A 27,797-nucleotide genomic window follows, 5' to 3' on the forward strand; every position below is an offset into this window, starting at 1 on the left:
AAGGGGACAAGTCATGTCTCAGTTATGTGGATCCTCTTTGGGCAAGAGGGGACACTTGTGGGATGATGTGGGGTTCTGGGAAAGGGATGCGGGGTTGGGGGGCAGATTTCAGGAAGGGGGCGGGCTGTAGGGGGTTCTCCCTTACTGTTGGAACCTCATGTACTTTATGGAGGGGGAGGAGCTTCTGGGAGGAACGGGTGTCAGCACAAGAGGCCAGATCTTTGCCAGGTGGAGAGGGTACCCTCATGCCCCAGCCCCCAATTTCCAGCCTATCTCCCAGAGCCTGGGACCATGAAAGCAGCAACAACAGAGGGACTTTGGAATGGGGAAGGGGAAGCACAACTTTATGTTTTGGCCTTAAGGTGGGTTGGTATTTTGGGGAGTTCTTGGGAACAGAGCATGTCCATCCAATTTCAGACGCGGGGCTTCTGAGGGACTCCAGTCATCCCAGAGGAGGTTAGGGGCCGCCAAGGGGTGAGCGGCCAGGTGTGGAAGCCAGACTTGGTGCAGCTCCAACTTCTACTGTTTGTTCATAGCGGGTAGGGAGGAGTGAGAAAAATCGGAGGAAGGGCTAAAAGCGCCGGCTGGCACTGTCACTGAGTGTTCCGAAAGTGGGGGGGGCGGATCTGGGGGCGAGTCAGAATCTTAAGTAGATGCGTCCCCATTCAGACACCCCCGGCTGAGGGATCCCTGGAGCGCATGTGGAGGAATCCTGTCCGCCCCCCAGGAGGGAGGCCCAGCCTAGGCTCCCTCATCCGGGCCACCGGGGTATTGGAAGTGGGGAATCTCCCCTCTTCCCCGTCCCCGCCCCACCCCCCCGAGTTTGGAGAACCCCAGGCTCTGCCCCCATAGGTCGAGGCTGACGTCGCCGCCGCATTTCTAGGAATGCCCCTATCCGCTGACTATATTTGGCGAGGGTTTCTAGGAAGCCCCCCCGCCCCCGCCCCGCCCGGCCCCGCCCGGCCCCGCCGCAGCCCCCGCCCCGGGCAGGCGGTCGCGCTTGTCTTCCAGGCTCTCACCCTCTCTCCCCGGCCGGGGAGGAGCCGCCCCGCCGCTAGGGCCGCCGCTGCCGCCTCCCCAGCGCGGCCAACCCCGGGCCGGCCCAGCCCCCGCCCCGGGCCGGCCATAGGGCGTGGGGGGGTGGGGAGCGGGGGAGGGTGGGGGCCGGGCCGGTGGGGGGGGGCGGGGGCGCGGCTTTGTGGCGGCAGCGGACCTTGGAGGCCGGGTGCAGCCCCGTCGGCTCCGCGCTCTCGGCAGAAAAGGCTTTTATACGCCCCCTGCCCATCACTTGGATCTGATCTGAGTAAGGGGGGGATTTTTTTCTGGAAGTACCCCCCCAACCACGGTGAAGGATTTGAGGCTGGGCTCCAATCGAGGAGGAGGCTGGGCGCCCCCCACCCCGCGCACGCCTCCCGGGAGCCCTGGAAGGCGCAGCCCCGGGGGGCCCCCTGCACCCCCAGAGGAGGCAGCGGCGGTGAGTCTCCCCCTTTTTCCTGCAAGGCACCCCTCCCCCGGGCCAGGGGGCCGCGGCAGGTGGGTGCCCAGGCCCCCAGGACAGAAGAGGGTGCGGGGTGGCTGCCTGGGGGGTGGGTGGCGACACGAGCCGGGAGGGAGGTGGCGGCGGGGGGGAAACGCGCGGCTCTCCCGGGACCCGGCGCTAGACGCTTGCCTGGGAGGGAAGCCGCCGCCGCTGCCGACCCCGAGGCAGCGGGATTGGGCTCCCTCCCCCCCTCACCCCTCCCTGGCTCCCGAGAGGGGCGTGTTAGGCGTGGAGGTGGGATGGGGGCGAGGCAGCCCCCCACCTCCCTAATGCCGGGGCTTGGAAATTAACGAGGCGGGTTGAAAGCCTACCACCCCGCCCCCACCCCGGAAAGCCGGTTCGGGAAACTGACTCGCTGCGTGACCCCGATATCAGTGCCGCGCGGAGAGCAGGCCGCCCTGCTCGCGCGTCCGCGCCCGCCGCACCTCGTCGTCACTCCACGTGCGCCTGGGCCGCGCTGGCACGGGCAGGGGGGCCAGCGCCAGCCTCCGGGGGCTGGGCCCTGGGGACGTCCGGAAAAGCCGGGAGCACAGTCCCCAGAGAGTTACCACCTCCCCGAAGTAAAGTTGGCTGCCCCCTCCCTCCGAGGAGTAGGCGGCCATAGCACGTTGGCTGTAGCTTTCGCTGGACAGGAGTTAATAAAATTTTTTAAAAAATCTAGGTTCCGGGGTGCGGATCGGGGTGTCAGGGCCCGAGACCACACCAAGTTGCTCTGGCAAAAGTTAGGAGAAAAAAAGGAAAAGGCATTTTTGATTTGGGGCTGGGGCTGTGTGGCGTTTCTGGTTTCTCCTGCTTCCAAGCCCCACCGTGGGGAGCTTTGGAATGTGCCGCTCAGATCCTCTGAGGACACATCCATATTTATAATTTATTTTTAGGAGAAGTTGTGAAAAAGGGAGGGGGTTTAAAATGGGGAGAAAAGGTGTGTGTATCGGGGTGGCCTTTCCAGAACCCAGAGGCTAATTGAGCTATTAAGATGGAAATCACTTCCTCCAGTCTGGGCAAGCTGCAAATTTGACTTTAATAAGACAATTAAGGGCACAAATAACTAAACTTTAGCTGGATTTGGGAAGGGGTGGGGGTGGGGCACTGCAGGAGGCCCCTCAGGCACTCCTTTTGCGCTCCCCTAAGGGCCATTTTGGACGCTCAGCGTCTTCCCTGGGAAGATGTCAGGCCCAGCTATGGGTCTGGGGGCAAGGGAGGGAAAAAATACCCCCATGGGGCAGGCAAATACGCCCTCCGTCCCCACCATGCAACTCTGGCTTTTGGATGAGATGAACTGTCATCCCATCGTTCCTGCAGGAAAACCCAGTAATGATTCCTTTAATTATCCAGGATTCTCCAAAATCCTGCCTCAAAGGCAGCCTGCCCCAGTGCTGTGAGCTGAGAAGGGGGACACCCTTCTGGAGGAAGGAGGTTTTGGAGGCTGTGGTCCCAGAATCGGGGTTTTGAGGGCGAGATGAGTTTATGTTTTATCCAACTGGCCCACAAAGTCCCGCTTTTGGGGTCATTATAAACGGCGAGGGATTCGGGCCCCAGCAGTCCCTGGAGGAAGGGGGCAGAGAGCTAGCTGCACTCCGAAGGTCGGTCAGAGGAAAGCAGGGAGGTTTGCTTCTTTTGGTAAAACTGAAAAGCCGTCTGGGGGATATTCTTATATATGTGTGTGTATGTGTTCTCAGTCTGTTGAACCTGCTGTTTTCAAGGGCCTTTCTTTGGGAGGCCAAGAAGGTATGAGAAGGCAAAAGTACTTCCCCCCACCCCGCCCCCCAGTGGTTTAATGAGATGTTTTAAACAGGATTTTAAGGGAATGAGTGACACATGGGTTGTGTCAAACCATTTGACACCCTCAAAAATCAAACATCACTGACATCGTGAATTGCAGTTACATTAGATTTGCTTGCTTGCTCCCACGTGGAATCGCAGTATTTCTCTGCAATTCTTTGCTACGCTGATCTTAGTCATTTTATAAGAAACGCTGGATAATCTGTTGTCAGGGAATTCTCTAAGGCAAGGGTGGCGGAGGTACAAATGCCCCTCCCATTAACCTTATTAAGTTCTGTTAATTTACACACACACACACACACACACACACACACACACACACACACACACACACACACACACACACACACACACCCCTACCCTCCAGTTGTAACCTATATAGACATCCACATACCTTAAGTTTATTTATTTGCAAACCTGGATTTCAATCAAGTGTTCACGGCAGGGCATAGAGAAAAGTGAGCTGTACCTGAAAAACTCTGGAACACCAAGTCCCTGATAGAAGATTCGTGTTGAATAGACATGGCACATAGACACATTGGTGACATTCGTGTTCCCGGGGCCTTGGCAAAAAACAGTTCTTTACTTTTCAGAGTTCTTTCCCTTTGTTATGGGACACGATGAAACAGCACAATTTTCAGGAGTCCACAATCCCAGCGTGGCTGGGCGATGGGAAATTGTCACGTTGTGAATTGCTGAATCGTCACCCCCATCGTAGCGCCAGAGAGCTGACTGTCAGGTCCTATTTGCTTTGCTAAATAAGGACATCTCACCAAATTAGCCTCTAATGATACTTCTACAAATAGGGTGTTTTACGTGAATTAACGAGACCGGAACGCCAAATGTCGCACCAAGATACTGAGCTATAATCGTGGCGATGAAGCAGCATGTTAAAATTGCTGAATTGTCAAGTGTGGAAAATCAGAATTGAGTGCTGAATGTGAACCGGGGGCTGCTTTAATTCGAGCATTCGAAACAGCACAGCCCCTGCTTACACTCGGCCCTCTGCAAGGGTGCATTAATTATGAATACATTTAGCAAACTCCCCCTGCCTCTGAGTCTGGAAACAGGCAGAGTTGTACGGTGAAGAGATTGTAAGTCACTACTTTGCAGTGAGAAGTGGTCACTAATTCAGCAAAGAATCACAGCTTCTTTTCATATTCTGACCACTGCTCCCCCTCACCCCCCGACCCTAACCAGTAAGAAAAAATAAAAGCTCAGCAGTGGAACTGCTGAATACATTTTGGCTTTTCTCCTTTTGCCCCTCTGTGTGAAATTTCACGAAGCAGTTGCTACTTTTCCCTCCAAGGAAGTGTGGATGTATTTCGAAAGAAAAAAAAAAAAGCAAATTTGAATGTCAGTCTTAGCAATACACAGTCCATAGCCGACTCTCACAGGGAAAAAAATGTTTCAACAGAAAGAATATGGAATAGCTGGGGGGGTAAAATATTTAGGAGAGGGGCTGCAATGAAACTCCTACTTCCTTGAAAATAAAACATGCGTTTCTGACCCAAACCAGTGAAAGTTGGAAAAGTCCCTAAGGGAGCACTCCCTCTATTTCTTGCTGCCCAGCCTCCCACCCACTTATATTAAGAGCAGAAAGAAGATTCTCGCCAGATAAACTTACAACTACCTTATAGAAGAGAAGCTCAGCCTCTTGTAATTGTGATATTGTAAATACAGCTATTTTAGGCATGAGGATAGAAATGGGTCTGATGAAAGTGAAGGCAAACTTGGTCCTTAGAACCGCTTGCCAGAAAGGGCATACCCAAACAAAATAATCCACTTTCTTTCTTGCCCAGCATCCCAAACTTGGGAAAATGTATCCCAAACTTGGGAAAATATAAAGTCCTTTTTGCTTCTTATATTTGGAACAAGGTGAAAGTAAACACTGAAGAAAAACACCTACGCGAACGTGTTATAAAACGATCACAGACTTGAGGCCTAGTAGCCATGCAGGCTTTTCAGGCAAAAGGGTACATGTTGAAGAGAGTTTGGAAGGAGGGGACTTCGGGGTCCCTGTCACCTCAAGCCCCCCACATCTCCTCGGAGTCTCTTTCCAAAGCACCCAGTCCTCAGAGGCTGCTTTCCCAGCGTCCTCCATTGTAGGGGGGCGTGTGCAGATATTTACAAAGCTTTCAAGTTTCCGATTTTATATCATCTTCCTTATATAAAACATTCAAGTTGAAGGGACCACAAAGCAAACTCCTTTCTCAGTGTCTCCGGAAAGGCTGCACCACTAGCATGAAAGGGAAGCACACCAAGAAAATGAAAACTGATGTTGGTGTCCCAAGAAAGCCATTGTCAAAAGGGACTGAGAAGAGGGAGGCAAATTTAGCCTTTGCTGGAGGATTTGGCCCAGGCGGGGAAAGGAGCCTTACGGTAGCTGTGCAGTGTGGTGTGAAAGTTTTCTGAGAGACGTGCAGAAAACCAGGCTCTCTTGTTGGAATCATGCGTGAGATCAGTGCCCGGGTCTCTTGGCATCTCTGCCCAAAACAGCCTGGACCGCTGCCAGCCCAGGCCTGAACGTGGCCTTGGAGCCACCACCAGAGCCCAAACAAGCCCCAGACAGGTGCTGGGGGAAGGGGGTCTCTCCTCCTGGGGCCCTCAGGGCCCGCAGCATTTCTCGGCTAAAAGCAGGGAGCGGGGTGTGGGGGGGTGTTAGGCTCCCGAGAGCAGCCTCCCCAGAGACTCTTGACTGTCCCGGTTACCACGTGGCCTCCGGTGAGGGCAGAACCCAACTTTGCTAAGACCAGGCTAGCAGGTTCCAGAGCAGAGCTGTGCTTTTGCAGCCCGGGCTGAAGCTCTCTCTGCCCTCCAGCAACAGGGCTGCGATCCTGCCATTCAGGGTGGGCCGAGGGGATGTGGCAGGGGGCCAGCCACAGAGCAGGGACACATCTAAGCTACCGTGCAGTCTACCCCCTGCAGGTGTGTGTGTTCCCCTGCCTTCTCCAGCCAGCGGCCTCCTGTCCACCTGGGGAGCTGAGCCCTCTTCTTTCAATCAGGGTGCAAGGAAAACCCGGGCCAGGGGGGTCAGGGCTGCAGCCTGGAAGTGGGGGAGAAGCCTTTGGCAGGCCATCAGAGCGCCTGGAGGGAAGGCCAGGGAGGTGGATGAGGGACCTACATCTAAGCCACCCTGGGGGCCGGCAGAGAGAGAACTGTGTGGGCATTCCGGAATAAGACATGCAGGAGACAAGCCCGCTCAGCCTTGGCACCGGGACGCAGCCTCTGGGGGAGGTTGCACCCAGCCTGGAGTCAGCCAAGCCCACGGGCCTCCCGTTTGGCCTCAGTAACTGGACTCTAGGCCACCAAAAGGCCCCATGGGTTCCTGATTGTATCTTCAAGTGGCATTAAAAGGTCCAGACCAGGCACTCGTAGGCCAGGCCATATTTAGCCTCAGGTTCACCCGGAGAATATTTTAGGTGCTGCTTGAAAGGCGAGATCTAGGCCTGGTTGCCGGCGGTCACATGGCAAGTGTAGAATCGCCCCCTCGCAGGTCTGGCCGAGGTGGCCGGGTGCTCACCGCCACAGACGCCCGGAGTCCCTGCCAGAGCTCCGGGGCCACGCGACAGGTGCCGAGGAGCCAGCGAGCGCCCAGGTCGCGGGTTCTGTGTTGGGAAGGCTTTTTGCCCCGTTTTTCACTCTGATGGCGATAAGGCCGCTTCCATTCACAGAACTCACAGAGGCTGTTTTCAGCCCCTCTCTTCCGCGATGGCCCAGTGTGATATGCCAGCTTGCTGAGTGAGCGGCCGCCTCCTCGGGTGTCAGCAGCAGCAGAGGTGTTAACCCTTTCAAGGCGGGCGGGGGGGGGGGTGCTGGCTGGCTTGGGGGAGGGCCTTGTCTGCAGAGACCTTGAAGGCCACAAACCCTGGGGAGCCCCTGCCCTTGACTCCTTAATCAGTCGTTAGCGGCTGGACCTGAGAGTCGGCACCCTGGACCTTAGCTGTGATTTTCCCCCTTTGGCCCCATCAGTGATAACCACCAGGCTCCCCGACCCAAGCTCTCGCCCTTCACTTGTTCATACAGCCCTGGAAACAGCTGCTTGCTTTACAGGTATTTTCATCGGGGTTTCCAAGTTGATAACGTTCCCACATTCCAGAGGAAGGAGGAGGGATTGAAGGGTCTGTGATTCACTTGGGTTACTAACGAGGGTTTGGAATAATCATTCGGGGTCTTGGGGAGATGGCACTGGCTCTTGAGAGTCACCTGGCCTTAGGGACTCATCCTCACCACCTGCTCTGGGTTCCAGATCCTGGTTTTTCTGGGCACAGAGGAGGCGCATCTATATTGAAGCCACCGTGTGGAGACACATTTAGCCAATTATCAGCCTTTCGGGAGCCTGGGTGGAGCCACCGCCTGTGTACCAGGAAAGCGTCGGCTTGTTTAAAGTTTGCTCTAACTTTGTACATTTTTTCCTTTTTAGTTTTGGCTCTTGGAGTTCCGAGAGCCACCACTTCCTGCCCAGCTGGTTCATTACCGCAGGGAAAATGAGGGACTTTTGGGGGCAGATGTGTTTCCATTCCGCTATCATAATGCCCCTAAAAATCCTTATTGCTCTTGCAGTATTCCTCGGGGGTCCCTGGGCCAGCTGTGGCAGCTGAGTTTCTCCAGCAACTAAAAGAAGAGACAAAGATGTTCCCCCAAACCTCCCCTTCTGGTCCCTGGTAGAGCTCCCCTCCACAGTGCTCAGAACTGGTGCACCATGAAAAATGAAAAGATGCCATCCGCAGACACCAGTTCCTAAACGTGCTCTTTGCCCTCCAGGGGCCGAATGTTGGAGCTCAGGCTTGGGAAACAGGGCAGCTGAGGCTGCTGTCAGCGTTTGCTCTGGGGGTTCATGGCGGGGGAGGTGGGGAAAGTGGGGAAGAAACAAGTGTTACCTGTTTGACAAGGCGATTCACATTCAGCCTGGGCCTTCCGGCAGGGCCTCTGGGATCCTCACCTCGGCAGGGGCTCTGGACAGTCCTGATTGGCTCACCAGCTCCCTGAGTCAGACCACTTCCCCACCCTCTGCCTCGGTTTCCTTCTCTGGCAAGGGAGGGGCAACACCCCATGCTCTGTTCTGAAAGGGTTCTCACCTGTACCTAGAGTGTTATCATGAGTTCAAGTGACAGACAAGCTCAGAAGGTGCTTTGAAAGTGGTGACGCCCAAGCATGAAACATGGAAGCTGTCAGTGCTGATACTTACTAATACACGCTTCATATGCTAAGACAGCTCGGACAGGAGCAGAGACTACAGCCCAGCAGTAAGCACAGGTTTCTAGAATCATGGAATCGGGCAGCCCCAGCCCTGCGACTCTTTCGCAGTGTCACCCCCAGGCAAGTGACTCAACCTCTCTGGGCCTCCATTTCCTCACGTAGGAAACCTATGTTTTGGAATAGAAGTTTCCCAAGTCTGATATGCACATGATTTTAAGTGGTACCTGGCTAGAGACGTAAATTATTCTAACAGGTATTTCTCTGTACAGCAGATTTCTACTTATGGCAAGCAGTTGGCTTTCAGTTTAGCGTAGGGGTAGAAGGGCTCTTTTTTACATCAATTTATGCAAGATAAAGAGGGTGAGTTGCTTGAAAGAAAAATATTAAGCAAAGGAGAGTACGGGTGGCCTGAGGATGGGGCAGAACTCAAGATGATACTTTCTAAAGTGTCAAAGTCTACCTCTTTTTTTTTTTTTTGTCCGCGTGGCATGGCTTTTGGGATCTTAGTTCCCCGACCAGGGATTGAACCCAGCCCTCGGCAGTGAGACGTGGAGTCCTAACCACTGGATAGCCAGGGAATTCCCCATAGTCCACCTCTTAAGAATTCTTGTTTGTCTTAGGGATTTTCTGCACCCATGGAGTTGGTGTGGGGAGGGGTAGGTTGCCAATTCCAATCTGCAGGGGGCTCGACCTGTGATAACCTGGGGGTCACGTGTCTTCTCCCCCCACAAACTCCTGCCCTGCTCGCCAACACCAGTGAGACCCCTTGGATCTCTGCCCCTATGCCCACCCATAGCTCTGATTTGTCTTTTATTTTAAGATCCTGCTGCCCCAGCACCCTCCTTCCTGGCCAAGGCACCTCTTTGAGCCTCAGTTTTCTCAGTGAAATGGGGAGAATAATTAACCCCCTGTCTCAGAGCAGTGTGACGATCAGGGGTTAATGGGACTCAATTGAGCAGCTATGATGGTTCACACACAGGGCACGGCTCAGAAGGCAGTGGGCACCGGAGGCCCTGGGATGGGCAGGGGGCACAGCGGCACCCTTGGCCTGGAGGGGTATTCCTTGGACAGGCCACCCGGTGCCAGGCCTGGGCATCAGCTCCCCACCCACCCCCTGGGATGGGGAAACAGCAAGCACTGGGTCCCAGCCAGCAGGGGCGGGCTCTGGTTTCACTTTCTGCTGTGTCATGGGGTGGGGGGTGGCATCAGGGCCCAGCTGGCCAGCTGGGGCAGGCACCGAGAGGCTGGCAGACAGCTGTGGCCCAGCTGCCAGAGCACAACCCGTGCCCTCACCCTGCAGCCTGCCAGGATGGGGGCTGGGCCCTAGGGCACCCCTTTAATGCCTCTCACCCCCCTTGCCTTGCACAGTGAGAGGACCCCAAGTGAGAAAAGCCAGGAGAGGATGAAATGGTTCCTCTAGCCACGAGATCGCCCCCAAACAAGTTCTTAAGGCCGCAGTCTTGAGGTTCTGGGAACTGCGGCTGTTGATTCTGGATCAGAGCGCTCTGGTGGGATGCCTGCTTCCCACCTGCCTTCACTGGTGCATGTCTATTGAGGACCTACTGTGTGCTCAGCACAGTGCCAGGTGCCAGAGGTAGAGCAGGAAGCAAGACAGTGTCTGCCCTCATGGGGCTCCAAGTTGAGTCGCAGGGCACAGACAAAAGAGCAAGTAAGCAGAGAAAAAGGGACTTCCCTGGTGGCACAGTGGTAAGAATCCACCTGCCAACGCAGGGGACAGGGGTTCAATCCCTGGTCTGGGAAGATCCCACATGCCACGGAGCAACTGAGCCTGTGCGTCACAACTACTGAGCCCACGTGCCAGAACTACTGAGCCTGCGCACCTAGAGCCTGTGCTCCGCAACGAGAGAAGCCACAGCAATGAGAAGCCCGTGCATCACAACGAAGAGTAGCCCCCGCTCACCGCAACTAGAGAAAGCCCACTTGCAGCAACAAAGACCCAACGCAGCCAGAAAATTAATTAATTAATTTTTTAAAAGAGAGAGAAAGAATCCCATCTTATGGGGACAGTTCCACACTGTACGCTTTGTGGTAGCATCTCAGAGAAGGTACGTGCATACATGCGTGTGTATGCAAGTGTGCGTGTCAGGGATGTGTCAACTCCTGGGACACGTAGTCGGTTGAGAACACAGACCCAGGGACCAGATGTCCCATGTCTGAATCTGGATTTTTCCACTGACTGGTGTGAGATCACAGGCAAGTTCCCTCTTCTTTTTGGGCCTCAATTTCCCCATCTCTACATGATAGGGTTGTAATGAGGAAGAAATGAACATCCGTAAAGAACTTAAGACAGTGTCTGGCATCAACCATCTGCTGTCTAAGTCTTAGCTATTATCTAAGAAACATAAATGTGCGCTCTTCTCATAGGATGAAACGCAGCCGTCACTGCAGGCTGAGAACAGCAGTGATGTTGCGGAGCCTGCCCTCCCTGCTCAGCGCTGTACCTGCCTCATCTCACTTACTTAGCCACAACCAGACCTCACATTGGCTTTAGCGTCTCTGTTCACATGAGGAAATGGAGGCTCAGACAGGTGAAGAGATGTGTCTGATGGTACCCAGCTGGAAAGCAGTTTGACCCCAGGCACAGGGCCAGCTTCACAGCATGGGCCCTGCATAGTTCAGTGCTCTGCTGTTGTCATCCTGAAATTTTGAATAATTTTCGAACAAGGTGCCCACGTTTTCATTAAGCAAATTACAGAGCCAGTCCTGCCCAGATCTGACCTACTCCAAAGCTGGCACTCTCAACTCCTACCACCCATCTATCATACAGCTGGCCCAGAGTGGTTTTCCAATTCATTGGTACAGTATTTAGTGTGGGACTGAAATCCTGGGGATAATACAGGACTTATTATGGGGCCAAATTGCCCAGATGCCTATTTGATTGTCGCCCCCATCAGAAGGAAGGGGGGCAGTTGCCAAGGGCAGGGGGTGAATCATTCGTTGCTGTATCCCTAGGGCCTGGCATGTATTAGCTACTCAGTTAATCGCTGTGAAACAAAGCGAATGGATGGGAGGCTGCCATATCTCCCGAACTAAACCCGATTTAAATAACACCGTCCAGGAAATCAGGCCATCAGTGGTGGCTACCCTCAGCTGGCTTCTGGACAATCCCCTGAAGGGTGTAGAGACAAAGGTCTCTTCCCTCCCCTGGCTGCAAACCCGGGCCGCAAACCTGCATGCCAATACCTCGTAGCAGATTACTGTTTAAACAGGTTCTGGTGGGGACCTCGGAGGCAACACAAGTGTTTAAAGACATGCAGGCCTGGATTCCTGAGCACCTGTCATTGGGGAAGATGCCGAGCTCAGCCAAAAGAGTACTTGCGTTCTGGGCAGGTTCAAGTCCCAGCTGAGGGTTAAGGGTCCTCTTTTCCTCTGAAATTAGAGTTTTCTACACTCTCAGTTCCAAATTTGCTCCCCCAAAAAACTTAACGTAGCTTTACTGAGAAGCAAAGAACCCTCTCAAAAGCCTTTAAGATATTTATAACAATAATAAACGTGTTTTTGGCCAACTGTTTTCACAGGCTTGAGCTCCATCACTTCACATAATTACCATACGAAGTAGGAGTTACTGCCCTCATTTTCTAAATAACATCGTAACCACCAACATATATTGAGTGTTTTATATGAAGTAAGCACTTTACACATATGAAGTCATTTTCATTGCACAAGCAACATATAAGGGAGGCACTGTTACTGCCTCTGGTTTCCTGATGAGGAAACAAGCTTAAAGAGAGGAACTGACTTGTCCAAGGTCACACACCCAGCATGTGATGAGCTGGAGTTCAAGCCTGGATCTTCCATGTCAGGGGTCAGCAAACCTTTTCTGGAAAGGGCCAGATACTAAGTATTTTTAGACTTTGCAGACCATACAGTCCCTGTCACAGCTACTCCACTCTGCTGTTGTAACAAGAAGCCAACCAGAGACATTAAGTCAATGAATGGATGTGGCTGTGTGTTCCAATAAAACTTTATTTACAAAATCAGGAAGTGGGCTGATTTTGGCCCATAGGCTATAGTTTGCCCACCCTGTTCCAGACCCCAAAACCTGCAAGAACCTGGCCCTGGCAACGATCTTCCTCACCCTCTCTCCCCACCTGTGAGGTGGCTGAGTTACGTTTCAGAACAGAGACCAGTGGGGCTTGGGAGAAGTTGAGTTGGCCCCTCTTTCCTTGGGATTATGAAGCTCTTGGAATTTACAACTACTAGGACTTGTTAGTGACTGCCATGATAGATCACCACGGGGACTTTAAAATCGTAATTTTAATAGCTGTCAAGTGAGTAACTTTTTTATGCCATAAGTTTATTTACAAACATATCTAGGATGCTGAGTTCAAGAGTTTGATCCTTTTTCAGAGAGACTGCACACTTCAAATGCTCCTCTTTGTATCTGTCTCATGGATTATTTTTTAAGCAGTTGGTGTCTTACTATATAGAAAGGTGCAGCAAATCCAGACCCAAAGTACAAAGTCATCACAGCTAGTAACCGCCACTTGTTTTCCACTGAAAATGGTAAATTCTTCCCCGGACCCTCCTCACAGTGGCTCCTACGGACCACAGAGGTTGTGAACCTCCGGATGCTTTGTCGCAACATAGCGCTGTTGGAAGCCCTGCGAAAAGCTCACAAACCGAAGGCAGAAGAAATGGAGGCAGCACACCTCGTGCTCCTTTCCTCACGACCTTGTTCCCCTGCGTGCAAGGACTGAAAGGGAAGTGAGTAACTTAAAGAGCACAGTGTTTAGGAAAACACCTCTACGGGGCACTTTGGCTGTGGAAGGAACTTCTCTTTGGGGAAGGCACTTCTCTGTAGTTGGTGGCAATGGCAAAAGAATGAAAAATGTCTTAAGGCAGAAGAAGGTAACAGGAAGGGGAGATGGAAAGTTGTGTGTGTGTGTGTGCACACGCACACGCGTGCAGAGAGAGGGTGGAGGAGGGAGAGATTTCCCAAAGGCAGGAGGCTGGAGCCTAAGGATTCCTGGCGGGAGAAGGGGGTCGGGGGAGGACATGACTTTCTCCCCCAACAGTTTTATTGAGATATAATTCATTTACCATGTAATTCACCCATTTCAAGGGCACAACTCAATGGCTTTGAGTATATTCACAGAGTTGTGCGACCATCATCACAATCAATTTTAAAACAGTTCTATGCCCTCAGAAAGAAACCCCCATACCCTTTAACAGTCACCCCCCACCCCAATCTTCCAGTGCCTCCCCCAGCCCCCACCCCTAAACAATCACTAATCTACTTTCTGTCTCTGTAGATTTGCCTGTTCTGCATATTTCCTACCAATGGAATCATACAGTATGTGATCCTTTGTTACTGATCTTTCACTCAGCATTTGTGTCCTCAAGCTTCATCCATGCTGGGCTTCCCTAGTGGCACAGTGGTTAAGAATCTGCCTGACAATGTAGGGGACATGGGTTTGAGCCCTGGTCCGGGAAGATCCCACGTGCCGTGGAGCAACTAAGCCTGTCACCACAGCTACTGAGCTTGCACTGTAGAGCCAGCGAGCCACAACTACTGAGCCCGTACGTCACAACTACTGAAGCCCACGCACCTAGAGCCTGTGCTCCGCAACAAGAGAAGCCACCGCAAGGAAGAGTAGCCCCCGCTCGCCACAACTAGAAAAAGCCCGCACTCAGCAACAGAGACCCAATGCAGCCAAAAATAAATACATTTTTAAAAAAATTTTTAGAAAGGTTCATCCATGCTGTAGCCCATATCAGAACTTCATTCCTTTTTATGACAGATAACATCCATATTTTATTTATCCAGTTGTCAGTTGATAGACATTTGGCAGTTATGCATAATTCAGCTATGAATATTCATGTGTTTTTGTGTGGACGTATGTTTTCATTTCTTTGGAGTAATATATCTAGAGTAGAATTGCTGGGTCATACGGCAACTCCATTTTAACATTTTGAGGACCTGCCGGAGGCACATCATATAGTGCCTTTTTCAACTTTGTATTATGGAAGTTTCCTACCATACTGAAAATAAGAAAGCACCCTGCACCCATCATCCAGGTTCAACAACGATCAACCTTTTGCCAGTCTTGTTTCACCTGCCTTCCCTCCACCATTGTTCCCCACTGAGTAGTTTGAAGCCAGTTCATACACTGCACTTTATGCCGTTAACTTGGCTGAGAGGTCAACATTTCCTTTCATCCCAAACCTTCAGGCCAAGTCTCCTATACCCATATCCTTGTGTGGATGGAATTTGGGGACAGTGGAGGAATTGGGGCATAGTCTAGAGTGAGTCAGTGTGGGGTGGGAAAGGAATGCTCCTGACTGAAGCAAGTCTAGCTACAGGATTTGCAAAATGAAAATGTGGAGCCGTTTGTTCAGAAATTACTAAGAAGTTCAAGATGACAACAGTAGAACATCAAACTTAACGTAGATCCTGTACAACAGCACAAGTCATGCGCCCATGAGGCCAGCAAAAGGGCGCCCGAGCAGAACTGAGAACTGATTGATTGGCTGCAGGAATTTTGAGCTTTGGGTGCCTAGGAGAGACACGAGCATCCCTCACCCCCCATCTCTGGAAAGGAGAGTTGGGTCTCTCATGGCATGTGGGACAGCGTTTAAGTCCGTTCCATTGGAATCTCCAAAAATAAGATGACCCCAGCTGACATGTGGGTTATAAGTACTTTTTAAAAAATAGCCATTTGTCTTAAGCCTTCTTCCCTAAGAACCTGCGGTTGTTTTATTTGGCCACACCAGTTTGTCCTGGACTCGGAGTGTACCGTGATATCACGGCAAATGACAGGGCTGCAGGACAGAGGCCTGCTGGTGAGCAACCAATCCAGAGCAGTAGCAGACCAGGGATACCCACTAGAGGCAGGTGGCCATGGTAGACACTGGCAACCATCATGGCACCCAATCCCTCCCAGCTCAGAGAGAGCTCCATTATCCTTCTCAAAGGACAGCCTCCACCAAGCAAATGAACCTTATTTCTCATGCTTATCTAGACTCTCAACCCAAGAATTCACCTAGAGATTCAGAGCCTGCAGTTTGTGTTGGGATGACACTGCAAGGTTGCACTAAGACTAACGAAACCTTGTCATGAAGGGGAACCAACACGACTGAGAAGGAGGGAGAGAGTGGAAGAGAGGGACTCACTGAAGAGAGCAGATAAGGACCTTGCAGCGCCTCCTGTCTCTGTGGCATGTTCAATGAATGAGTGAACATTCATTCATTCGTTCAATTATTTGAGGACTTATACATAAGAGACTGAGTACCAGGCATGAGTAATATAGTAGTCAACACGACAGACACAGTTCCTACCCGTAGGGGCAGGAGAGGCAATCATAAACCAAAGAGGAAGAGAACATTTTACATTTGATTAAAATAATATAACAACGGCAAAAAAAAAAAACCAACAACAGGTCTGAGTAAATTCGGCTGGCAGCTTTGGGGTTTATAGACAGTGGATCTTAAAGCAAAGCCCAACACAGGATTTTGGCAATTCTCAGCAGAGTGAATGTGGAAGCAGCACAACCAGGAGAAGGCTCTGGAGGAGGTAGACGGCTCAGGGTTTTATTTTTGTTTTTTCACCTGCCAGCACTTTCTCCCCCCAGCTTCCGTTAACGGACACGATGTCCAGTGGGAATATGGCCAAAGATGGTCGCTTACAGCACCCAAGCCTCAGCTATAGTAATTGGTCCAGGCATAGACACGTGACTCAAATACAACCAATCACAGCAGCCCACTTCTGAGCTGGGCTGCAGTGATTGGTCCAGGTGTGGTCATGTGACCCAAGCAGGGCCAATCCAGGATTACCCTAACTACAGCTGGTGAGAAGGCTGCTTTTCCCAGCCCCTCTCCAGCCTCCAGAGCTATCTGTGACCACAGAGACTGAGGCCAGTATGGAGGAAGGGAGAAATGAGGATTGGGATGGGAGTATGGGGCGGAGAGAGAGACTGGCGCTGCGTTCTGTCCCTGGATCCAAGAGCAACTCAGCCTCTTTTGTTCTTCATCATAGCTACCTGAGTAATGAATCTCTCGTCTTCCTCAATCAGATCAGCTCTGGTTTCCGTATGGTCCGAAGCATCCCATTTCAGGACTTGGGAACTGTTTTTCCCTCTTCACGGATTGTGTGAATCTAAAAGGGGTAGGTTATCCTCAGAGCTCATTCTCCCCTAAGTTTGCCTGCTGTCCTTGGGAATGAGAGATTCCCCAGACACATCTCCATGCTCCCCCGCTCCAATTAATCTACCACTGAATCAGAGCTAAACACTTATTCTTGGACTTCAAGTCCTGCCCTCTGCCTGCTTGCTTGCTTGCTTCTCTCCGACCTCATTCCCAACATACACCCACCTCCCCTTCCCACCCTGCTCTCCACCAAGGATGGAGCCTGCAGCTTGCCGTGGCCTCTGCTCCAATGCCCACCACATTATATTTGCGACGATTTACTTATGACTGTTACCCCCCATGACCTTGAGCCTGGGGACCTGCGTCTCACTCATCTTTGCACCCCCAGCAGCTGGCACACAGCAGGTGGGCAGCAAATGCGGGAGAGAGGGAGGGAAAGGAGGAGGAGGGAAGAAAGGGTCACTCCCTCCTACTGAGTCTGGTCAACAGATGGATCACTCAGAGGGTCAAGTTCTATACTTGTTTCCTTCGCCAGATACTCTTCCCTCAGGTGGACACACAGCTTGTGCGCCCAACCCCTTCAGGCTTCTACTTCAGTGTCACCTGGGAACTGCATTCTCCCAGTCCCCTTCTTGACCCCTGCCCCTCTTCCATGCTTTCTTGTTCTCTTTCTTGTTCCCTTCCACCACCATCAGTCTTTCTCCATGTTCTATTTATTTTACCTCCTCTCTCTCTCCCCCTCTCTCTCCCTCTCTCTCTCACTGAAATGTCAGCTCCAGGTGGGCAGCCATCTTTGATTTGTTCCCTGCTGTCTCCTCAGCACCTAGTAGATGCTCAATAAATATCTGTGGAATGAATGAATTCACCAAAAACCACAGTCTTGCCAAATTTGTTTCTCCCTATGCACTTCATGTGTTTTACAGGTGTCAGGTGATGTATTAGGTTCCTAGGGCAGCCATAACAAATTACTACAAACCGAGTGGCTTAAAACTATAGAAATCTATTATTTCAAAGTTCTGGAGGCTAGAAGTCCAAACTCTGGTAGGGCTATACTCCTCCCAGGTGCTCCAGAGGAAAATCCATGCCTTGCCTCTTCCAGCTTCTGGTGGCTCCAGTGTTCCTTGACATGTGGCTGCATCACTCCCATCTCTGCTTCCATCTTCCTACGTTCTTCTGTCTGTCTGTCTCTGCTTCTCTCATACAAGGATGCATGTAACTGCATTTAGTGCCCATCCGAATAATCCAGGGTAAACTCCACCTCTCAAGACCCTTAACTTAATCACATCTTTTTCCATATGAGGAAACCTGTGAAGGTTCTGGGAGAGAAGTGGACATAGCTTTTCTCTCTCTGGGGATCGCCATTCAGTCCACTGTATGATTGGCATAAAGACGAGAAAAGCAAAGATTCCTACCACCACTCCATTGGCCTGACAGATACGTAATGAAAAAGAGTATTATTGTTGTATTACATTGCCCTGGTCAGAGGAAATAGGGGAAATAAAGGAGCCCCTTTGCATTTTTTCTCTAACTCCAGTTTCACTTTTTAAATGTAACCACTGTATGCAGTCCGCATAATCTTCATAAATTTTCTAACCATATTCGAGAGCATATACTTTTTTTTTTTAAAATATTTTTCTAATTTTAATTATGCTTTATTATTTGACCTACATGCTATTTATGATTGTATTGATTAATTTTAAATTCTTTTCTTTTTTTTTTTTTAAACCCCACATTTGTTTATTTATTTATTTTTCTGGCTGTGTTGGGTCTTCGTTTCTGTGCGAGGGCTGTCTCTAGTTGCGCCAAGCGGGGGCCACTCTTCATCGCGGTGCGCGGGCCTCTCACTATCGCGGCCCGAGAGCATATACTTTTTTGGCTCCTAACATTAAGAAAATTGGAGGGGCTGGGCGTTATAATATATCCTGAAGACATGACAGCCCTCTGTCCCACCACAATCTTTCTAATGACTTCTAGCAATGCACCATACTTAAGCTGTCCCCCACTGGCCAGCATTTCAGTTAACTCCAGGATTTTGCAGTTGTAACATACATACTCTCTGGCATGTGTCCCAGTATCCTCATCAGATACATTCCTAGAAGTGGAATTTCTAGGTCAGAGGATATGTGCATTTTTAAATTTCTACAGCTATTGCCCAGTGCCCTTCACCAAGGTGGCATCATTCACAGGCCCATCAACAAGGCACAAGTGAGGGTGTCTGTTTCCAACACCCTCGCCCCCCTTGGCAAGGATGCAGCACGTCAGGAGGAAGCAAATCTCAAACTCAGGTAAGTGGACTTTCCATGTGGACCTGGGTGAGGGTGGACACGGCCTCCAAAGTTGTCCCTGTGGCTTTCTGAGGTGCTAAGCCACTCACAGTTCTCGTCTGGGTTTTATAAACAAAGGCAGAGTTTGGGGAGGTGGGCCAGAACCGTGCAGCGGATGCATTGTGCAACTCAGTGTTTATTTCTTTAGTGCGGTCAGAACTTAAATATGGTCAAAACATATTCTTCTTTTAATTTACACAAACAAATATGTTCCCGGGCTGACACCTCCAGTGCCAAGTTTCTAGGGGAAATGAAATTCTACTGTGAGAGGATAAACCACTAGAGAGAAGATGAGGGTGGAAAAGTCGCCACCGTTTGCTTTGCACATCCGAACTGGGCTGCTGAGAGGTGTTTCAGAACTGGGCTCTTGCCTCTTGGTCTCTTTCTGTCTTTGCCGCAGATAAACTTGCCAGTAATTTCAGCGCGTGAAACATGGAACGTGTCGAGGCCAGAGGATGGAAAACACTCCGGTTTTGATAAAAGGAGGTCTGCTCGCCTTGGAATCCTCCACCCTGCTAGTCAGCAGACGCAAAGATTTATCCAGAGAGGGGCTGATGAATTGAGAAAACAGAAATGAGGCCAATGTGAGTTGCCTTTCAAGAGCTGTGCTAATATAAAACCAAGCAACTTGAATTTGTTCCAAGAGGGGATTAAAGCAACATGTTATATTGAGTGATTGCTTAATTTATTGAGCTGTGGCTAGATCTGTAATGAAATACAGCCCTTGCAACTGATAACCTCCTGCTGTAATTGAACTTCTACAATTAAGGAATATTTTCTGTGAGTTTCTCTGGAACAGCTCAGAATTTTTAGTCTGTGTGGTGGGGTGCTTTTGAGCACTCATTTTCCAGGCAAGCTTTTTTTTTTTTTTCTTTAAGGAGTGACAGGCTGATGTTAATAAGGAAAATAAGCAGCATTTTATCGAATGTCTTATGTGCACCAGGCACTTAATATACATTATCTCTAATCCTGACAACAGCCCAAGGAAGTCACTCTTATTTGTCCTTATTTTACAGAGATGAGGCTCCTCGATGTTAAGTAATTTTGCAGAGTGGCACTGTCCAAGATGGTAGCTACTAGCCACTTGTGGCTATTTCTGTGTAAGTTGTTAAAATTTTTTAAATCCAAAAATTCACTTCCTAGGTTGCAGTAATAACCCTATGGGGCTAGTGGCTACCACATTGGACAGTGCAGATATAGATTTTGATTACTGCAGAAGGTTCCACTGCTCTGTGCCATTCCAGGTATTTCACAGGTAGAAACTGGCAGTGCTAGGTTTCAATCCCAAGCTAATGGGCTTTGAAGGCAGAATCTGCTATACCCCTCATTTCCTTCTCTTCCTTCGGCTGAGAAGCAAGGACTAGAGTAGTGATTCTAAACCCTGGCTGCACATTAAAATTACCTGGACCGCTTTAAAAAACAGTAGTGATGTTAGGCTCCCAGGCCCAGAGATTCTGACTTAATTGTGACTGAGAGGGGTTTTTATAATTCCCCATGTGACTCAAGTGTGCAGCCAGGATTAAGAGCAGTTAGATGAGAGGATCCACACACAGGATGGTGGGAGGAGCTGGTTCGTCTGCCATGAGAATGTGGTCCCTTGTGGGTCCTGACATGGGCTTCTCTCAGAGCCACTTCTAAGCCTCCAAATCAGAGGCCTCGGGTTCATTTCTGAGGGAAAGGCTTAAGTGCTTTCTCATATGCTTCCTGCTTGGCGGGAGACACAAAGGGGAGCTCTGCTTTTACAAACAGGCTTTGTCACGCTGTCATGCAAGAAAGGAGATGCGGATGTAAGATCACAGAGATGAAGTGAAGAACCTGGAGTCCCCAGTTTGAATGGGAAGCATCAGTATTTTGCCTTACAAAATAAAGCACATGTTTCCTACCCCTGTCCACTGAAAAGGTTAGAAATAATGGGCAATTCACTAACAGTGAGCACTCCCAGCACCCACGTTGTGGTCTCTAAACACCACTTCCAACTAGAAGTGCTCTCTGCAGGTTCTGTGGAGATAGGGCTGATTCGAGGTCTGAGGCAGGAGATATGCAAGATGAGCCTGGAACACCTTATCATCCAAGTAGCTCAGAAGCTGTCATGGGGACATATCAAAAAGGAGGCGGGAAGACAACGTGAAGAGGCTCCCACTGGCCAAAGATGGGACATTGTGAGCATCAATAGGAATAATAACTGCAACGGATGGAAATGTGTTATGTATGTCCAAATCTGTAAGTTCACAATGATACTTAGAAAAACAGAAACGCATAAACTCATTTGTCATCTTTGGAGGATGTTGGGACCAACTTTTTTTTTTTTCTTTCCTTTTGGCCACACTGCATGGCTTGCAGGATCTCAGTTCCCAGACCAGGGATTGAACCCGGGCCATGGCAGTGAAAGCCCGGAATCCTAACCACTAGGCCACCAGGGAACTCCCTGGGATGAACTTCTTATTTTGAAAACTGTCAAATACAGGGGAAAGAGTCAAGCATTTATCCTTTCTGGTATGAACCATACTTTACCGTAACCAAATGGCTGATCAGGGGAAGTTTCTTTATAGACATATTCCAGCTAACAAACAAAGACCGAAGGATAGAATTAGTAAGCCACCCTTTTCAACCTCTAATGGATCTAGACAGTGATCATCAATGGCTACTAACATCATGAAGAGGGACAACCACACATTATGTGCCTTCAAATAGAAATACAAAACAGCCACTAGGAAGTAGTCATACAAACACAAAAAACAAACATGAATCTAAGTGAACTTCTAGATCTAACTACTGATTTACAAGCAACAGAGTGGGCAGAGGAACACGTATAACACCAGCACGGGGACGCAATAAGCAAAATCCAGACTGGAACACTCTACAGTACAACCAACCCAGTTTCCTCAACAAATAAATTGCAAGAGAAGAAAGAGGAAGGGAGGGAGAACCCACAGATTAAGAAGGCGTAAGAGGCGTATCAACCAGTCACACTGTATGAACCTTATATGAATCCTGATTTTAACTGTAAAGAAAACAGTCATGAGACAACCAGAAAATTCTGAACACTGGATATTTGCTGATATTAAAGCATTACTGTTAGTAGGTGTGATGGTGGTAAAAAAAAATCCTTTTTCTTTTGGAGTCATAAACGAAAATATTTGCAGAAGAAATGGTTGGTGTCTGGAATTTGTGTAGTATCTGAGTATCTGGGATGAGGGAGGAGGGGAAGGGGGTATAGATGCAACAAGGTTGGCTGAGAGTTGGTGATTATTGAAGCTGGGTGATGGATAGCTGGGGTTTATGGTACCATGTACTCTACTCTTGTGTGCACTTGTGTATTGGTTTGACCTGCCCACCACTGCTGGCATCTCTGGGCAAGCCTGGGTAGCAGGTTTGAGATACATCTCAGCGCGTGCATGTGTGCACACCCTCTCCTGTCTCCATGGCAATCAGTGAGGTGAGAAAGCAGCATCTAAAAGGTTCCTGTCCACATGAGGATCCGGCCAGGCTGCTGGTGTTGTGCTCGGCCCACCGTGGCCGCTCCCTTTGGAGAATTCCTAGTCAGATCTTCACAGTCCCACCCCCCGCCACCAGATCTGCCTCCTTGCACCCCTTTGCCGTCACTCGTGCTCTCCCTACGCATCCCCTGAGGAAGTAGAGACCAATTAGTGGAGAGACAGGGCCCTGAATCAGATCCAAGTTCAATTTTTGATTTCTCCACTTAATGGCAGGACCTTTAACCTCCCTGAGTCTCAATTTTCTCACCTGTAAAATGGGCATGATGTGACCTCAACGAACTCAACAAATCTTTATTATGGGGGAGACAGTGGCAAAAAGGACCTAGTCTCTACCTTATGGAACTAGACACCCGGAGGTAAAAGGCAATCTTAAGAGTATGTACTGTGATAAAGTACATGTTTAAAAAAATTTTTTTTGAAAACTGGCAGTCACTACTTATGAAAGATCATAACTCTAAATCATACTTTTCATTAACCAGGATATCCACACTTTCCAGCTACTGACTATCTGCTATGCCAGACCTATAGAATATTTTCACTTAACTGAGTGCTCATATTTCCACGAAGTAAGTACTATTATCACTACGATTTTATGGAGGAGGAAACTAGGCATTAAAGGTGAGATAACTTGCCCACGGCTGCACCGTGGGTGCGTGGCCCTGTCTCCTTTGCTCGGCCGTCTGCATTGATTAAGCTCTGAAATGCAGCAGCAGGGCTGGGAAACCAGAACTACCAGGAGGCCAAAAGCTCTCCAGGTCAAACCCCATTTTGCAAATGAGGAAGCAGTGGCCCCGAGAGGCCAAGTAACTTGTTCCAAGCCGCAGGCTGAATGGGCTGTTTAACCTGTGTCCAGGCTGCTTGGGGAGAAGGTACAGGGAAGCCCCACGTGGTAAGGGAGGCTTATTTTCCCAGTTCATCCTGTCCCAAGGTAGGGTGACCAGTCATCCTGGGGCTTCCCAGGATTGGGAACTTTAGGTGCTTAAATCAGGAAAGTCCTGGGCCAACTGGGATGAGTTGATCACGCTGTCTCACAGCGAGGCATCCAAATGGATGTTTTCTAGGACATGAGGACCAGAACCAAGTCCCCACAGAAGTACTGGGGTTTCATGCCTTATATAATTAACTGATTATTACTATCTAGGCCCCCCCCCGCCCCAGCTAGACTCTCCACCCACAGGGGCAGGGACCAGTAATGTGATATCCACTTCTGTTCTACAGCCCCTGACTCAACGGTGACCCATGAATGACACTCAATAAACAGTGATCGAATGGACCAACCAACACCATCATCACCTCTGACTAGGCCTCCATCTGAAATTGCAGAAACCCTCTATAGCTGCCGTGACCTCCAGTTCCCATTTCAGACAGGCTGGTATCCATGATGTCACATGATAGAAGATGATTCCAGAAAAAGACTGGCCAAGAGGCTCCTGGACGGAGCTGTGGCAGACAAGACTGGGTGTGGTTTTTCTTTAATTATTGTACCTGTTTTGTCTGTTCTTTCTTGGCTCTGTTCACATCCCTATCCCAGCACCAGTGCAGGAAAACAAAACAAAAACAAAACATTATCGCAGAGTTTGAGACAAGATGGCTGGCTGGTTCCCTCTCTGCTTGTACTTAATGCCAAAAATGTTCATGACTTGCCTCGGCCACAAAGGTAATAATAAAATCAGACAGTCTGGTTATTTGGCTACTAATTTCCTTCTTCGTTTTTTTTTTTTTTTTCCTCCCCGTTTCCTTAAATTAATTCCAGAGTTCCTCCAGATTTCTCGTTGCTAAGCTATAAAATTCCAATTTCTCAGCGCCCATGCTGATTGGCAGGGAGGCTCCGGGCAGTTCCAATCAGAAGCAGGTTGCTGAAAGGAACATCCACATCGTAGCTTGCCCCGGGGTATTGGAATTTTCTCCCTGATGTTATGAACCATCAAAGTCTTTGTCTAACTGTGCAAAACCCATTCTCTTGATCTTGTCTGCCTCTCTCTGGAGTGCAGGCTGTTGGGGGGATGCCAGAGGTCCTGGAATTTCCCACTGGTCCTGGAGGAATAGGGAGTCCCTGGGTCTCCAGGTTGGGGTCAGCCCACGGCCTGTCCATGGTTGACCAAAGATGACAGCATGGTGCCCTGCCATGGGCTGGGACATGCCTCAATCCTCCCCTGACTGACCTCTCCCGTGCCATCTCTTAAGCTTGGTGAAAGGCTGAAGGGGGTTGAGGAAAAGTAGGTGCCGTTGGATGGGGGGTTGTTGCCGAGAGGCTGCATTTGTAAAGGACTTTAAAACATGTAGACGGTAAGGGCATCACGGCGGGCCGTTCTGGTGTTTCACCTCCAGAATCCTGATGCAAGCAGCCACCGTGAACTGAGCTCCTACTTTGCGCCAGAAACTTTATTTTTATTTTTTAAACCTCTTTACTGAGGTATGATTGACATACAAAAAGCTATCTATATTTAATGTATACAACTTGTTGAGTTTGGAGATAAGTATACACCTGTGAGACACAGAGGACAGACTGGTGGTTGCTAAGGGAGAGGGGGTTGGGGGAGGGATGGAGTAGAAGTTTGGGTCAGCAGATGTGAGCTTTTATATATAGAATGGACAGACAACAAGGTCCTGCTGTATAGCACAGGGAACTATATTCAATATCCTGTGATAAACCATAATGGAAAAGAATAGTTAAAAAAGAATGTATACATATGTATAACTGAATCACGTTGCTGTACAGCAGTAATGAACACATTGTCAACTATAGTTCAATTAAAAATAAAAAATAAGTATACACGGGTGAAACTACCATCACAATCTATGCCATAGATATATCCATCACTTCTAAAAATTTCCTCCCACCTTCTTTACTATTCTTTTTTCTTGTGATAGGAACATTTAACATAAGATCTACCCTCTTGGTAAAATTTTAAGTGTACAATACAGTGTTCTTAACTATCATTATCGTGCTGTACATTAGATCTCCAGAACTTAGTCATCTTGCAGACCTGAAGCTTTGTACCCCTTGGCCAATATCTTCCCATTTCCCCCTCCTCCCACCCCCTGGAAATCCCCATTCTATTCTCTGGTTCTCTGAGTTTGACTATTTTAGATTTCTCACATAAGTGGTACCATGGAGTGTTTGTCCTGTGTCTGGCTTATTTCACTTAACCTAATGTCCTCAAGGTCCATCCAAGTGTTCACATAGTTCAGAATTTCCTTCTTTTTAAGGCTGGATATGCCATTGCATGTACCACGTTTTCTTTCTCCATTCATCTGTCAATGGACATTTAAGTTGACTCCATGTCTTGGCTATTGTGCTGGAAACTTTACACACACATCTCCTCCCATCCTGAAACTCCCACCGGACAGACAGAGAACATGATGGACGTCTGCTGGTTTTCCTTGCACAGCTTTATCTTTCCCCGACAGGGGAGCCATGCCACAGGGGAAATCATATGACCCAAGCCTGGCCACAGTGATTGGCTCTGGGATGGGCACATAACCAAGTTGGGCCAATCAGAATTGTTCTTGTGCCTTTTTTTTTTTTTGCCAGAATTATAGGAAAAGAGTCCCCGCTCTTGCCACTGGATTTGCTGAGCTAGTGACCACTGTGAACACACGTGGAAGGTGCCTGAGGGAGATAAGGAGCCCCTGTGATGATGCTTGAGTTCTGCATGCAGCTCTGGGGATCTCAGATCTATTTCTTGGATTTTAGTTAAAGTAAATTATTTGTCTGTTTAAGCCAATTTGCCTTGTGTGTCTGTTGCTTATAACTGACAGAGTGAATAATACTGACACATAGTTTTCTCTTCATGGTGCCTGGCTCTGGGTTGGGCGATTTGCACGTATCCCCACATAGGGTCCTTATAATCACCTGGTGAGGTATTCTGTTTTGCAGACAGGAAAACCAAGGCTCAGAGGAGTGAGGGAGCCTGGTGCAGACAGTACTGCCAGGATGTGCTCAGGGATTCAAACCTGGTCTAACGGATGTCTCGGCGGCTTATCAAATTCAACTGGTCCGAAGCTGAATTTGAGAGCCTCCCCTCGAGTCTGATTTCCCCCGGGGCCCCCCACCTCAGGGATAGCACCTCCTTCAGTCTGGTGAGGCTAACCGGAAACCAGGTGTCATCCCCGACCCCTCCCAGCCTCACCCAAGCCTCACTAAGTCCTGCCCATCGACCTGCTCGGCAGCCCTGGAAGCAAGCAGTTTACTCCTTTCCCTGTTCACCTCTCCACCCCTACCCAAGCTGTCCTCATTTCTCAAAACCTCGGCCTTGTAGAGCCGCCTCCCACATGGTTCACCTATATACACTCCTACGTACACGCCTGCCCCCTCCTCCAATATGGCTCCCCTCGGCATCCAGAGGAATGGGCTCAAAATGCCAATCTGGTCATAAAGCGTTGCCGGGAGAGCCTGCGTTTATGGATCTGATAGCACACATTTGCCTCTGGGGACGTTCTGAGAATCACGCAACCCCTTGGTCCAACCTGGCCTTCAGGAACAAAGTCAGCAAGGCCGAGAGCTGGGGAGGACACAGTCCCCTGCACCCTCAGCCGCTCCGTCATTTATTCCACAAAGCACTTGCAAAGCACCTCCCGGGCACCCTCCCCTGTGCTGGGGCTCCAGAGACAACCAACAGCAGCCTGAGCAGAGCTCACAGGGCGCTCGCTGAGGGCCGGGCCCTGCACTCCCGGCTTCGCATCCACACGCTCTCGCTCTCTTGCTCCTCTGGTAACTCTATGAAGCCGTGACTATTACTATTATTATTATTATTTTTGGCCGCATTGGGTCTTTGTTGCTGCGCGCGGGCTTTCTCTAGTTGCGGCGAGCGGGGGCTACTCTTCGTTGCGGTGTGCCGGCTTCTCACTGTGGTGCCTTCTCTCTTGGTGGAGCACGGGCTCTAGGCGCGCAGGCTTAAGTAGTTGTGGCACGTGGGCTCAGTAGTTGTGGCTCGCGGGCTCTAGAGCGCAGGCTCAGTAGTTGTGGCACACAGGCTTAGTTGCTCCGCGGCATGTGGGATCTTCCCGGACCAGGGATCGAACCCGTGTCCCCTGCATTGGCAGGCGGATTCTTAACTAGTGGGCCACCAGGGAAGTCCTGCAGTGACTACTATTAATCCCACTTTACAGGTGAGAAGAAAAAGGTCCCTGTTTTCATGAAGCTTATATGCTAGTAAGGGAGACCAACGAAATGTTAAACACACACACACACACACACACACACACACACACACACACACACACACACGCGACATAACTCAGGGAGTGATGAACCAAAGGTAATTCTTAGAGCCTGAGTCCAGAGGCTCCCAGGCGCCTCCATCTCAACTCACAGTCTGTAATGTGTTTAGGGCCCAGAGCAAGAGC

The 27,797-nt window shown here is 49.9% G+C and overlaps 1 long non-coding RNA gene and 1 pseudogene across 3 annotated transcripts; one reads left to right on the plus strand and one right to left on the minus strand.

Annotated features, from left to right (window-relative positions):
• Positions 1 to 1,223: 1,223 nt before the first annotated feature.
• On the plus strand, positions 1,224 to 24,130 carry LOC132438015 (uncharacterized). Of its 3 annotated transcripts, XR_009522136.1 has the most exons (6): positions 1,224 to 1,474; positions 16,555 to 16,646; positions 18,773 to 18,912; positions 19,352 to 19,535; positions 22,928 to 23,014; positions 23,667 to 24,130. It is a non-coding gene; the product is annotated as an uncharacterized lncRNA (long non-coding RNA). The 3 variants fall into 3 exon arrangements; XR_009522135.1 differs by lacking the exon at positions 22,928 to 23,014; XR_009522134.1 differs by lacking the exons at positions 22,928 to 23,014; positions 23,667 to 24,130 and having other exon boundaries at positions 19,352 to 22,408.
• On the minus strand, positions 12,908 to 13,621 carry LOC132438778 (cytochrome c oxidase subunit 7C, mitochondrial pseudogene; annotated as a pseudogene).
• Positions 24,131 to 27,797: the final 3,667 nt, after the last annotated feature.

This window comes from Delphinus delphis, chromosome 15 (assembly GCF_949987515.2).
Source record: "Delphinus delphis chromosome 15, mDelDel1.2, whole genome shotgun sequence".
NCBI lineage: Eukaryota > Metazoa > Chordata > Mammalia > Artiodactyla > Delphinidae > Delphinus > Delphinus delphis.